The following is a 13,005-nucleotide window of genomic DNA, read 5'->3' on the forward strand; positions in this document are numbered from 1 at the left end:
AAAATGGAAAAATGTAATACTGTTCACGGTAAAAAGTTCTCACTCTAAATTCCCAAAACCTCTTCTACTGATTCCTTTTTTGGGAGGTTCTCTTTTTTTCTTACAGTTTGGAGGAGAGTTTTCACCATTTCTGCTCACCATTTTATTCTCTAAGAGAGCCTGATCTGACTTCAGTTTTCTTCTCTATGCCAAATCCTCCTACATCTATATTTCCAACCAAATCCTCTTGTACTACCTAGTCTTCTCACTCCCTACTGCACATTTTCACCATCAGCTAAACTCAACGCCATGAGCATTAGCTTCACCTCCAACCTAGATACTGCTCTTTCTAAGATTTCTTGCTTCTACCACCATCATTCCTTCAGTCTCTAACAGGAATATTTATAGTCATCTTTGACTCTCTCCTCTCCTTTTCCTTAATATCTAGTCAGTTATCAAGACTTACTGCTTTTACTTGGAACATCATTGCTATCTTACTCTCATTGCCACCCTCTAAACCTGGAGAACTCACCAACAGTCATGAGATTTTTTTAAAGATGATTTTTTAAGAGTAGTTTTAGGTTCACAGCAAAATTGAGAGGAAGATACAGAGATTTCCCATATACCCTCTGCCTCCACATATACATAGCCTCCCCCATTATCAACATCCCCTACCAGAGTGGTATGTTTTTTATAATTGATGAACCTATAATGACACATCATAATCACTTAAAGTCCATAGTTTATATTAGGATTCACTCAGTGGTGTACATTTTATAGATTTGGGTGAGTGCATGTATTCATTATTATAGTATTATGCAAGGGTATTTTCACTGGCTTAAAAATCCTCTGTGCTCCACCTATTCACCCTCCACCCACCACCTTCAGATTTTCATTCCTCTGGTTCATTTGCAAATTGCCAAATCTCCCTGTAGCACTATTTTCATCACATTGCTACCTTGCTCAAAACCTCCAGTGGTGCCAATAATGAGGTTTCATTGTCTTTAGGCTGCTCAGCATTTATTTCTTTTACACCTCAACTCCCTTTGGGGAATTATCTCTTCCCATTGGATATAATTTGGAAAAACTGTTAATCTAGTACTCATCTTCAGCTACGAGAAGGGAATGTGACCCAAGCTAGGGCTTTGGACCAGTCTATCCCTCTATTTGAATCGTTAGCAGTGTGATAAAGAGATCAAACATGGTTGGGTATTCATTCACACTAGCATGGTGCTTGGCCTGCTTTAAGACCACTATTTTGTTTCCTGCATTTTAGCCCTTGGAGGCCATCTTGCTTTCTAATGTTTCCAAACCTGTTTTTCTAGCTTTCCCATTGATTCTGGGAACTCCTGTTATTTTTCCTATAAATTCCTCTCTTGAAGTTTGCCAGAGTTGGTTTCTGATGCTTGCAGGCAGAACCTGACTGATTCCTTCTCTATTATACAAAGTATATAAACTTCTTTCCTGGTTTCATATTCTCCATGATCCCACCTCAGCCTATTTTGTCTTACTCACCAAATCCTTAGCCAGGTCCGTCACTTCCTGATACTGGAAAATGCCATGTTAGTCCTGCTTTCATGCTTTATGACATCCTGAAATGACCTATTCTCTTTCATGCATCTATATCCATTTACTGATTCTTCAAGGTTCTGCTCAGGATTTGTTTTCTCTATGAAAACAAATATTATGCTCTATATTGTTTTCCACTATCTTTGAAATCCAATAATACTTAGTTATTAATTTTCTAGTTAGAATAAAAATAATTTTGCATTTGTAGGGACATTTGATGGACCAATCTCCTACTCTCTCCCAAATTTTTTTGACTGAGAAGGTATTGCCTAATTCATCGTTGGGCAACTGTAATTAAGAAGTCTCTCTTACGTGGAACTGAAATTTCTCATCCTATAACCCATTAATTCCTTTGCTCATTTCAGCTTGATATTGCAAACTAAGAATATGTTGAATATAGATTCTGTGCTTTAGCTAGTGGCTAGTCCTTCCATCTTTGTGTCATCTGAGAACTTGGCAAGGCTGCCTTCAACGTCTATATCTAGGTTGTTGATAAAAATAGGAAAGAGAACAGGGCTAAAGACTAGCACTCTATTGGATACATATGTCCATATATATGAATATGATATTTAACTATGAATCACTTAATAATCTGCATTTCATAAATTTTCCAAAATGATTTTGTGAGAAAATTTGTGAGAAGTTTTGCTGAAATCAAAATACACTAAGTCGGGCTTCCTTGGTGTCGCAGTGGTTGAGAGTCCGCCTGCCGATGCAGGAGACGCGGGTTTGTGCCCAGGTCCGGGAAGATCCCACATGATGCGGAGCGGCTGGGCCTGTGAGCCATGGCTACTGAGCCTGCGCGTCCGGAGCCTGTGCTCCGCAACGGGAGAGGCCACAACAGTGAGAGGCCCGCGTACCGCAAAAAAAAAAAAAAAAAAAATTAAGTCTGTGATATTCCCCTGAGCTACTAATCTAGTTACCCTACCAAAAAGAAAATAGATTATTTTGTCATGGTTTGTTCTTAGTGAATCCATGTAGGCTGCTGATAATCACCACGTGCCTTTTAAAATGTTCACAAACCAACTGTTTAATAATCCATTCTAGACTTTTACTGATCAGTCTCTAGCTTTGTGGTTTGCAATTTCCAGAAGCTATTCTTTACTCCTTTCTGGAAATCAGAACCCTTGACCATTTTCAGCCTTCTGCCACCTCTCATCTTCTCTGTGAAATCTTAAGGTTGTTGATAATAGACTGTGAGAACTAAACATTTTTGTTCCTCCCCTTGGTGCGTGCTTTGTCTGGGTGCAGGCGTCAGAACGACTTTAAGGCAATTACATTTTCTCTGACTCTTTACTAACCTCAGGCTGTAATACCCTGACCACCTCTTTTTCCCCTTGATTTGCACTTTAGTATGTATTTTAACATTATGGAAATGATATATGCTTATCATAAAACTATTCAAATATTATGGAAATTTACAAAGGAAAAATAAAAGTCTCCCCAGTCAATCCTGGTGTTAACTGATTGGAATGTATCCTTCTAGACATCGTTCAGGCACTAACAAACATATTCTTATATAATTTTTGGATGAGATCATACCCTGAATACTGTGCTGCAACTCAGTTTATTCACCTAACAGTATATCATTAACACCATTCTATGTGTGTCATAGAGAGTTATCTTATTTTTGTAATGGGTACATGGTATTCCTTTATAAACACTGCAAAAACACACCCTTGTATGTGTGTGTGTATATATATATATATATATATATATATATATATATATATATATATATATGACTCTCTTTCTCCACCTCTTTTTCTACATGCTTTCCCTTGAGACTAAAGGAAAACTTCATAGGGAGCTACCTAGAGAAAATAAGGGGAGGAAGGGCTCTACTCTGTCGCAGGGGCTCTGAAGTACACAGTCATGCTGTTATCTTGACATGGCAATTTATGATTTACAATCGCTTTGACATTTCATTTGAACTTCATACAAGTCTGTGAAGTAGATAGGCCAGACAGTTAAATCATCCCATTTTATAAAGTCTCAGAAATATTAAATGTCTTGCTTCATGCCTCACAACTAGTTAGGGGCAGAGTGAGGTTAGAATCCACGTCTTTTGTCTCCTAAATCCTCTGCTTATTACAACGTAGACAGCTACCCGCATGTGGGAAGAAAATAGGACTGACTGAAAAAACCTGTGTAGTGATTCACAGGGATCTCAGGATATGGTTGTCAGGAATGTGCTGCATCAGTCAGCTAGTGTCATGCTGAGCAGTGTTGGTTTGGGGAGTTTTTTATATGATGAGAAACAAAGAGAATGAAAGTCTCTCCGTGTGTTTCTTAGGTTGATCGATGATTTCTGCTTACGCAGTAGAGACAGTTGTAGTATGAACTTATTCTTATATGTAAGGCTGGGATTATTAACCCTGTCTGCACATTGGAATCACCTGCAGAGCTTTAAAAAAATAACCACCTTGGGGGCCTCAAACCCTAAATAGTCTGACTCACTTGCCTGGAAGTGGAAAGCTCCTCAGGTGATTCTAATATGCAATCAGGGTTAAGAACCACGGAGTGGGAGGGCAGCCTGAATTGTGAGTTAAGCTTTACTAAGTCTCTGGGAAGTAATTTCTTCCTCCTTCCCTGCAAGTTTGCCCCATCAGAAGGGTTTCCAACTCCTTGAATTTTTAGACATCCTTCCAGCGTAGGACCATATACATAGATGTTGGTTGATCAACTGGCCTGATAGGTAGAAGGTTCAGCTGTCAGCAAACAGAAGAGACAGGAAACAAAAAGCCTCTATTTTGGGAATGGGGGAAAATAAAATAAAATAAAAAGGAAGTATCACAGAGTGGAAAATCAAGATTTTCTTCCTAAGGGAAATTCCATAAAGTAGTGTGACTTGATCCTTTGAGTAGACAATAGCCAGTAGTGTCAGGAAGAGTCAGGGAGGTTGTTGGGCAATCTTTCCAGGAAAGGGGGCACTTATCATTCCCAGGGCCTCCACAAGTCCTTAACCCTATGTTCACCTTCAGGGCTAAAACAGTAATGCATCCCAGTTCAGCTCCTGCTTATAGTTCTGGAGTCTTAGACACTGTGGTCAAATCCAGAACCTCAGAATAGGACCTAGAAAACATGGCATCCATTTAGAGAATATTCATCTTTTAACTAGGAGCCAACACCCTGGAGGACACAGGTTGAGAAGGCTGAAGTCACTCTATACTTATGGTGACCCTTAAAGCAAGTTTGTTATTCTGTTTATCTACACCAGAAATAATCAAGCAACTTTTAGACACTGATCACCCTGGATGAATGGTCACTCACTGATCCCAAGAAGGGAGGTAGCAAGAAAATGACCTAGATTTTACTTCCATAAACATTATAGACTTAAGAAAACATCTTAAAATGTTACATGGTTTATATCACCAAACAGTTACTGTGTATGACTTCTTCTCACATTGGAAAACAGATACCACTCGGGTATGAAGGCACAAACACCAAGGAACAAAGGCACTGAATAGAAATAGATGGAAAAAAATCTTACAGAAACCAATAGCTCCCAAGATAAAATCAGGATAGATAGAGAGGAGCAAACATTAAACAGGTAGTTCAATAAAGGAGTGATAATTATCTGTACCCAGGAATTTTAAATACTAGCATGTGGTTAAATATCATATTAAAAGACAAATGCAAGTAGGGTAATTAACCATCTCAGTTTTATTGGGACTGTCCTGATTTTAGCACTGAAAATCCCTTGTATTGAGAAAGTACTCAATCCTGGGTAAATTGAAAGGGTTGGTCATCCTATGTACAGGTCCATCTTCTTGGAGAATTAATGAATATAAGAAAGTCTGTTAGTCAGGGTCCCACTGTACACTCAAGTTATGATAATTGGAGGAGAGTTTAATAAAGGGACTATTTTAAAAGCTGTGGGCATATCGCAGGAAAATCACAAGGGAGAGTGTAGTACCCTATGACTGATAACAGCAGGACTCCCTGTACCACTTGGAGGCTTAAAGTGGTGAGTGAGAGAGGATCTGGAGCTGGATGGATGCTAGAGATAGAGGGATATATGAAGAGGGCCACTTGACTGAGGCTGAGATTTTAGTTGGAAGGACATAGCTGATGCATAACAATCCTTCAGGGAGTGCACCAGGGCATAAATATCCTGATGTCTCTCTCCCTCTTCCCTCTGATATGTGGGTGCTTCCCATTGGCCAAAACCAACCAGAAATTAGAAGGAAGGAAGCTGTTGATCTGCCTCCTGGGGTACAGAGCAGGGTGATAAAGAGTGGAGGGTGTATCTGAAGGACAAATAAAACCTATCCGGCACAGAAAGAAAGAATGAATAATTATGTTTATCTCTGAAAAATAAGGTGGATAGTACAATGGTTGCTCTCCAAAGATTCAGCTTTGGGGAGAGAAAGGTGAACAGAAGGAATAACAAAATTGACCTTGACCTTCAAAACGGCTAAGAGTCAAAGGCTCCAAATTGTTTAGATCAATGCTGTTCAAGAAAATTTTTTGTGATGACAGAAATATTTTATATCTGCCCAATACTATGGCTGTTGAGCAATTGAAATCCTAGCTAAAGTTACTGAGTATGTGAATTTTAATTTTTATTTAATTCTAATTAATTTAAACATAAAGAGACACTCATGGCTTCTAGAGACTGTAATGGATGGTGCAGGCCTATATGCAGAGGTCAACTATGCCAGTGTACTGTTGCAGCTGGATAGAAGCCAAAATGAATTGGATTTCACTGCACTCTCAACCTTGTCCTAACTGCTTTGAAACATTTTACACTGTTGACTGTTCCTTCTTAAACTATTCTTTGTATTTGGCTTTCATGATACTACAATCTTCTGGTTTTCTCCCTGCTTCTCTGTTCATTCCTTCTCATTCTCTTTCGAAGGCTGGTCTTCTTCACTTTCCCCTTAAATTTTCCTCAGTATGTGAGGACACTTTGGTCTGCAAGCAACAGAAAATCCAACTCAAAGAAATTTGAAAAATAAGGAGTCCCAGAATCCAGTTGATTTAAGGGTTGCTTAATTCAGTGGCTCAATTAAGTAACTGAAGTCCCAGATTCTTTTCATGTACTTCTTCTTTGCCATCCTTAGTTTGTCAGCTTTGTCCGTGGACTAACTCCTTTCATGGTTGCAAGACAGCTGCTGCAATTCCAGTCATAATGCTCAAAGGAAGAGGATGTATATTTTCCTATAACTCATTGAAAGCTGTCCCAGAAAACCTAGGCAAACTTCTTACATCTTATTGGCCAGAGCTGCATGTATGCCCATGCCTAAATCTATCCCTGGAAAACTAACAATGATTAGCTCAGTCAGTGGTTATAAAGATTTGCTGCACATTTGGATCACCTAAGAAGTTTTTAAAGAATCCTGATATGCCTCAATCCAATAAAATTGCAATCTCTGGGGATAGACCCAATAATATATATAAATATATGGCAGCTTTATGGAGATATAATTCACCTATTTAAAGTAAACAATTGAGTGGTTCCTAGTAGTATATTTACAGAGTTGTGCGACCATCACCATGGTAAGTTTTAGAGCATTTTTGTCACCTCCGAAAACTCTCACTGTCATTCCCCATTCCCCCTAAGACTCCAGTCCTAGGCAATCACTAATCTTTCTATCTCTATAGATCTGTCTATTCTGGACATTTCATATAAATGGAATCATACAATATGTGGGCTTTTGTAACTGGCTTCCTTCACATAGCATAATGTTTTCAAGGTTCGTCCATGTTGTAGCATACATCAGTACTTAATTCCTTTTTATGGTTGAATAATTCCATTGTATGGTATGCCACATTTTATTTATCTGTTCATCAGTTAATGGACATTTGGGTTGTTTCTGCTTTTTGGCTATTATGTATAATGATTCTATGAACATTTGTGTACAAGTTTTCGTGTGGACATATTTTTCATTTCTCTTGGGTATATACCTAGGAGTAGAATTTCTGGGTCATGTGATAACTCTAGCCTTAACCTTTTGAGGAACTTCCAGACTGTTTTCCAAAGTGTCTGCACCACTTAGAATTTCCATCAGCAGTATATGAGGGCTCCAATTTCTCTACATCCTTATAAATAATTATCATCTGCCTTTTTTATTGTAGTCATCCTAGTGGCTGTAAAGTGGTTTTGATTTGCATTTCCCTGATGGCTAATGATGCTGAGCACCTTTTCATGCGTTTACTGACCATTTTTATGTCTTCTTTGGAGAAATGTCTGTTTATAACCAATTTTTCTCATTTTAAAAGTGGGTGGTTTTCTGTTTATTGAGTTGTAAGAGTTCTTTATATATTTTATCTTTTAAATAAATTTACTTATTTTTGGCTGCATTGGGTCTTTGCTGCTGTGCGCCGGCTTTCTCTAGTTGTGGCGGGCGGGGGCTACTCTTGGTTGCGGTGCGCGGGCTTCTTATTGCGGTGGCTTCTCTTGTTGAGGAGCACAGCCTCTAGGCGTGCGGGCTTCAGTAGTTGTGGCTCACGGGCTCTAGAGTGCAGGCTCAATAGTTGTGGCACATGGGCTTAGTTGCTCCGCAGCATGTGGGATCCTCCCGGACCAGGGCTCGAACCCGTGTCCCCTGCATTGGCAGGCAGACTCTTAACCACTGCGCCACCAGGGAAGTCCCTTTATATATTTTAGATACAAGTCCCTTATCATATACATGATTTGCAAATATTTTCTCCTATATTGTGGGTTGTCCTTTCTTTCTTGAAGATATCCTTTGAAACACAAACGTTTTTAATCTCTATGAAGTCCAACTTATCTATTTCTTTTGCCACATGTGCTTTGGTGTCATATCTAAGAAACCTTTGCCAAATCTGAGCTCATAAAGATTTATTCCTTTATTTTCTTCTAAGAGTTTTATCATTTTCGCTCTTGTAATTATGTCTATGATCCATCTTCAGTTAATTTTTGCATATGGTGTAAGGAAGAGGTCCAATTTAATTCTCTGCATGTGGATATCCAGTTGTCCTGGCACAATTTGTTGAAGAGGCTATTCTTTCCTCAATGAATTGTCTCGTCATCCTATAGCAGATCATTTGACTATAAATAAGAGGGTTTATTTCTGGGCTTTCAAGTCTATTCCATTGATCTATATGTCTATTCTTTTGCCAGTACCACACTGTCTTGATTACTGTAAATTTGTAGTAAGTTTTGAAATCAGGATGTGAGTCCTCCAACTTTGTTCTTTAACAAAGATTGTTTTGGTGATTCTGGATCCTTACATTTCTATATGAAATTTAGGATCAGCTTGTCAATTGCTGTGAAAAAACCCAACTTTGATTCTGATAGGGATTGTGTTGCATCTGTACATCAGTTTGAGGAGAATTGCTTACTCTTAACAATATTAAGTCTTCTATCCATGAACATAAGATGTTTTTCCATTTAGTTAGACCTTTTAAAATCTATTTTAACAATGTTTTATAGTTTTCAGAGCATAAGAACTAGTGCTAGGATGGTGGAGAGTGGGTTGTTGTTGGTTGTAGGATGCTTAGCTTTCCCTAAGGCACGTGAGTTGCATGGGGGAGACTAACAAATAAAAACCTAGATTCTCTTCAGACAGAACAAAAGGACATACAGTGAGAAGTAATTCCTTAGGCTTGATTGGTGCCTTGGGAACCACACTAAGGAAGGGGAGGTGTGGCATAGCTTATTTTTCACTTTTCTTGCTCCTACTCTTTTTCAGTTTCTGACTTCTCCAGGGCAGGGAGGGGTGAATGGATGACAGGTCAATGGGCAAAGGTTGGTGCTATTTGTAGTTTTCTCTTGGCTGAGGAATGCCTTCTGTAATAGCAGGTGACCAAATATTTGTGGGACACCTTTATGTGTTCTTTGGCAAACCTGTGGTGGATCTCCACATACCTTTCTGTGCCAAAGGTGATCTTCTCTCTGGGTGACCTTTGGTGATCTCCCCTCCCCTTTTCTGTCCTCTTGTTATCCATCCCCTCTTTTTGGTGAGGTGGGGGCTGTCACTCAGAGATCAGTTCTCTTAGACAAGGTTCTTTCAGACAGCTCACAGCTGGCTACCTGAAGCCAAGGTGTCCATTTGGCCCAGGGAATTCATGTATTCTTGCCATGCCTAATGGTGGAAGAGCAGTTTGACTAGTTCTGACTCTCTTCCCCTTGTCTTGCTGTCATAGTAGCTCTAGCCAGTCTCCTGCCTTCAGACCTCTCCAGATAGAGAGCAGGCATCAGGCCTAAGACTCCTGGGACACTTATCAGATTCTCCCAGGACTCCCAGGCTCTGCTCTGATAGTAAACAGCTTGGTGCGGCCTAAGAGTTTCTGTAACTCAGCCAGCATTCATTCAGGGGCTGATATATTAGTCTTTCCTGTCACAGGCTATCCCAACTTCTGTGAAGATTCTCTTGGAACTCTACATACTTGGCTTGGGGGAGGGTGTAGAGGAGAAGAAGGAAAAGGAATAGCGCCTTTCCTAGCACATATGACCTTGTGTGAATTAGGAAAAGTACCTTACTCCTCAAGATACTTTACTGCCATCTGCTGGAAATTTGGTAAAATACTATACAAATCTCCAATGACTGCGGGGTGAATGGTGCCCCCTGTAGTTGTGCAACTTACACTTAGCACAGCTGTAGGGAGTGTTCCCAAGAACAAAAACCTCCACATCTTTTGATTCTATGAATTCCTTTTCTAACAAACTTTATTTTCTCATATTTAGATTATGTGTGCATAAGGGTTTTATCTTTTCGTAAATCCTGCATAGATGTATCTAGCACCTTTCTTCCCAATGTGGGAGTATTTATTACCCTTTGTTTTCAACTTTATGGCCTTAAATGAAATTCTGAGAAAACAGAAGAATCTCATTTTACTTCTTGTTATTGCCAGCTGTTAGTCAGAATGCAAATGTAACTTCTGCAGAATCCAGAAGGTGACAGCTCTTTTGAAGTACAAAAATCACTTCCCTGTTGTCAAGGGCTTTGTAGTTAATAGATATTGTTTAATAATCATCAGGAGTATGTGGCGTCTATGCTCCGTTAGTTCCCAAACAATGATGAAGACTTTTGCTGGCGTATTCCCGGTGCTCATCAGACTCGTTACTCATTCAGTCATCTTGACTGAGGAACGCACTTCCTGTTTCCAAGCACGTACCCCATACCCTAGGTTAACTGTAAAATTGTCCCAGTAGGCCCTTGGCAGAATGCAGCTGCAAATGCTTCAGATCGTTGTCCTTCCAATCCCACTCTACGAGTAAGCTACCCTATCGTAAATTGATCCATTGATTATAGGGAGCTGCCTGCCTCCTTTTTTGGTCTCAAGATACCATCTCAGTTTGATGGGTACTTTTCATTCCCTCCATCCTCCAATAATTACATTCACAGGTACCAGGATTAGAACTTAGAAATCTCATTTTGGGGACTATTATCCAACCCACTACACCAGTGAAAATCACTCATACTACGGTCCATACTTGTGTTCTGCAATACAAGTGAATGATTTTTTCCACAGACACTTTCCAGCAGACAGTAGGATTCTATTTGTTCAGTGCAAGTGTGGCTTTGACTTTCCACCAATGTCACCATCAATCATGAGGAACACACCCATCACTGCACCCACACTAATGAGGTCATATTAGGTGTCTGGACCTTGCATGATAACAAGCTAAGGGAATCACAGATAGAAAATCATCTGTCTTTAATACTCTGAGAGGTACAGTCATCAAATAAATTGAGATGTAAAAAATGACAGTCTCTTTGAAAATACAGAGAAATAAGAGCACGCTAGAAGATTCCTTCCTTGTTAGCTCAATGGTTTTTCCTGATATTAAAATTTTTTAGAGTATTCAAATTTCTCAAAAGCCTCTACTACAAAAATGAAGTAAGAAAAATCTTGTTCTTCAGCAGATATGTATAACCATAGCTTCTGAACTAGAATGAACCCACCATAATACATTTTTTTCAGATATAGTATCTTTTGGTGAGCATGGAGGCCTTGTTTCTTCTCACTGAATTGCAGTTGAAGGTGCTTGGCCACCATGCCGTTCATCATGCTGAATGCGGATCTGTACTGCTCTGAACCAGAATCCTATTAGTCCTTACAGTCCACTAGGATTCCTCCATGAATAACATTCATTGTTTCTTGCTAAATTCCTTCTTTCTGAAGAATATCCTTTGTGTTCAAATAGACACAAAGAGGGACTTCCCTGGTGGCACAGTGGTCAAGAATCTGCCTGCCAATGCAGGGAACACGGGTTCGAGCCCTGGACTGGGAAGATCCCACATGCTGCAGAGCAACTAAGCCCATGCACCACAACTACTGAGCCTGTGCTCTGGAGCCTGCATGCCACAACTACTGAAGCTCGCGCGCCTAGAGCCCGTGCTCTGCAATGAGAGAAGCCACCGCAATGAGAAGCCCACGCGCGCCTCAACTAGAGAAAGCCCGCACGCAGCAACGAAGACCCGGCGCAGCCAATAAATAAAATTAAAAAAATATATATATATATACATACACACACGCACAAAGATACAGGGAACTCTCACAAAGCCATCACCAAGATTCTAGAATTATCAATATTTTGTTATACTTATGTAACCTATCTATTCTCTCTCTCTCTTTTTCTTCGCTGAGATATTTTAAAGAAAATCCTAGACATCATGCCATTTTATCCCTACATACTTTGGTATGCATATCTAAAAATCAGAGACATTTTCTTACATACAGTACACAAGACTAGTATCATGGCCAACAATAATTCTTCAGTATCATCTAATACCCAGTGTATATTCAAATTTCCCTGAGTGTCTCAAAAATGTCTTTTTGTGGTTTTGGTTTGTTTAAACCAGGACCCAAATAAGACCCAGACACTAAATTAGATTGTTGTGTCTTTTCAATCTCCTTTAGTACAGGCTTTCTTTACAGTGGCACTATTGACATTTCGGACCAGATATTTATTGTAGGGGTGGGAGTAGGAGCTGTCCTGTGCGTTGTAAGATGTATAGCAGCATCCTTGACCTCTACTCCCTAGATTCCAGTACCACTGCTCACACTGTGACAATCAAAAATGTCTCCAGACATTGTTAAATGTCCCCCTGAGGATAAAATCACCTCTAGTTGAGAAAACTGATTTAGTACAGTCCTCCTTCTTTTTTTAAAATATGACATTGACTTACAGAATAAATTAGATGAGTTGTCTTGTACAATGTCCCACATTCTGAATTTGCCTGCTCCCTCATGGGATCATCTAACTTACTCCCCTATCACTTATTCCTGTCATTGGAAACTAGGTTAAGGGAGACAAAGTTAGGCTCAATACTTCTGACAAAAATACTTCAGAGTTGGTGCCATATTCTGGACTTCATATTGTATCAAATCAAGAGGCCTAGCATGTCTGATTGTATCATTATTAGTGATGCTAAGATTGATCAGTAGGTTCAGATGGTGACAGTCTGATCCCTTCCTTGTTCTCCATCAACCTTCTATCTAGTGGTTTCATCCACTGATGAGCTTTGCCTGTATCAG

The sequence above is a fragment of the Grampus griseus genome, assembly GCF_964374135.1.
Source record: "Grampus griseus genome assembly, chromosome: 2".
Taxonomy (NCBI): Eukaryota; Metazoa; Chordata; class Mammalia; order Artiodactyla; family Delphinidae; genus Grampus; species Grampus griseus.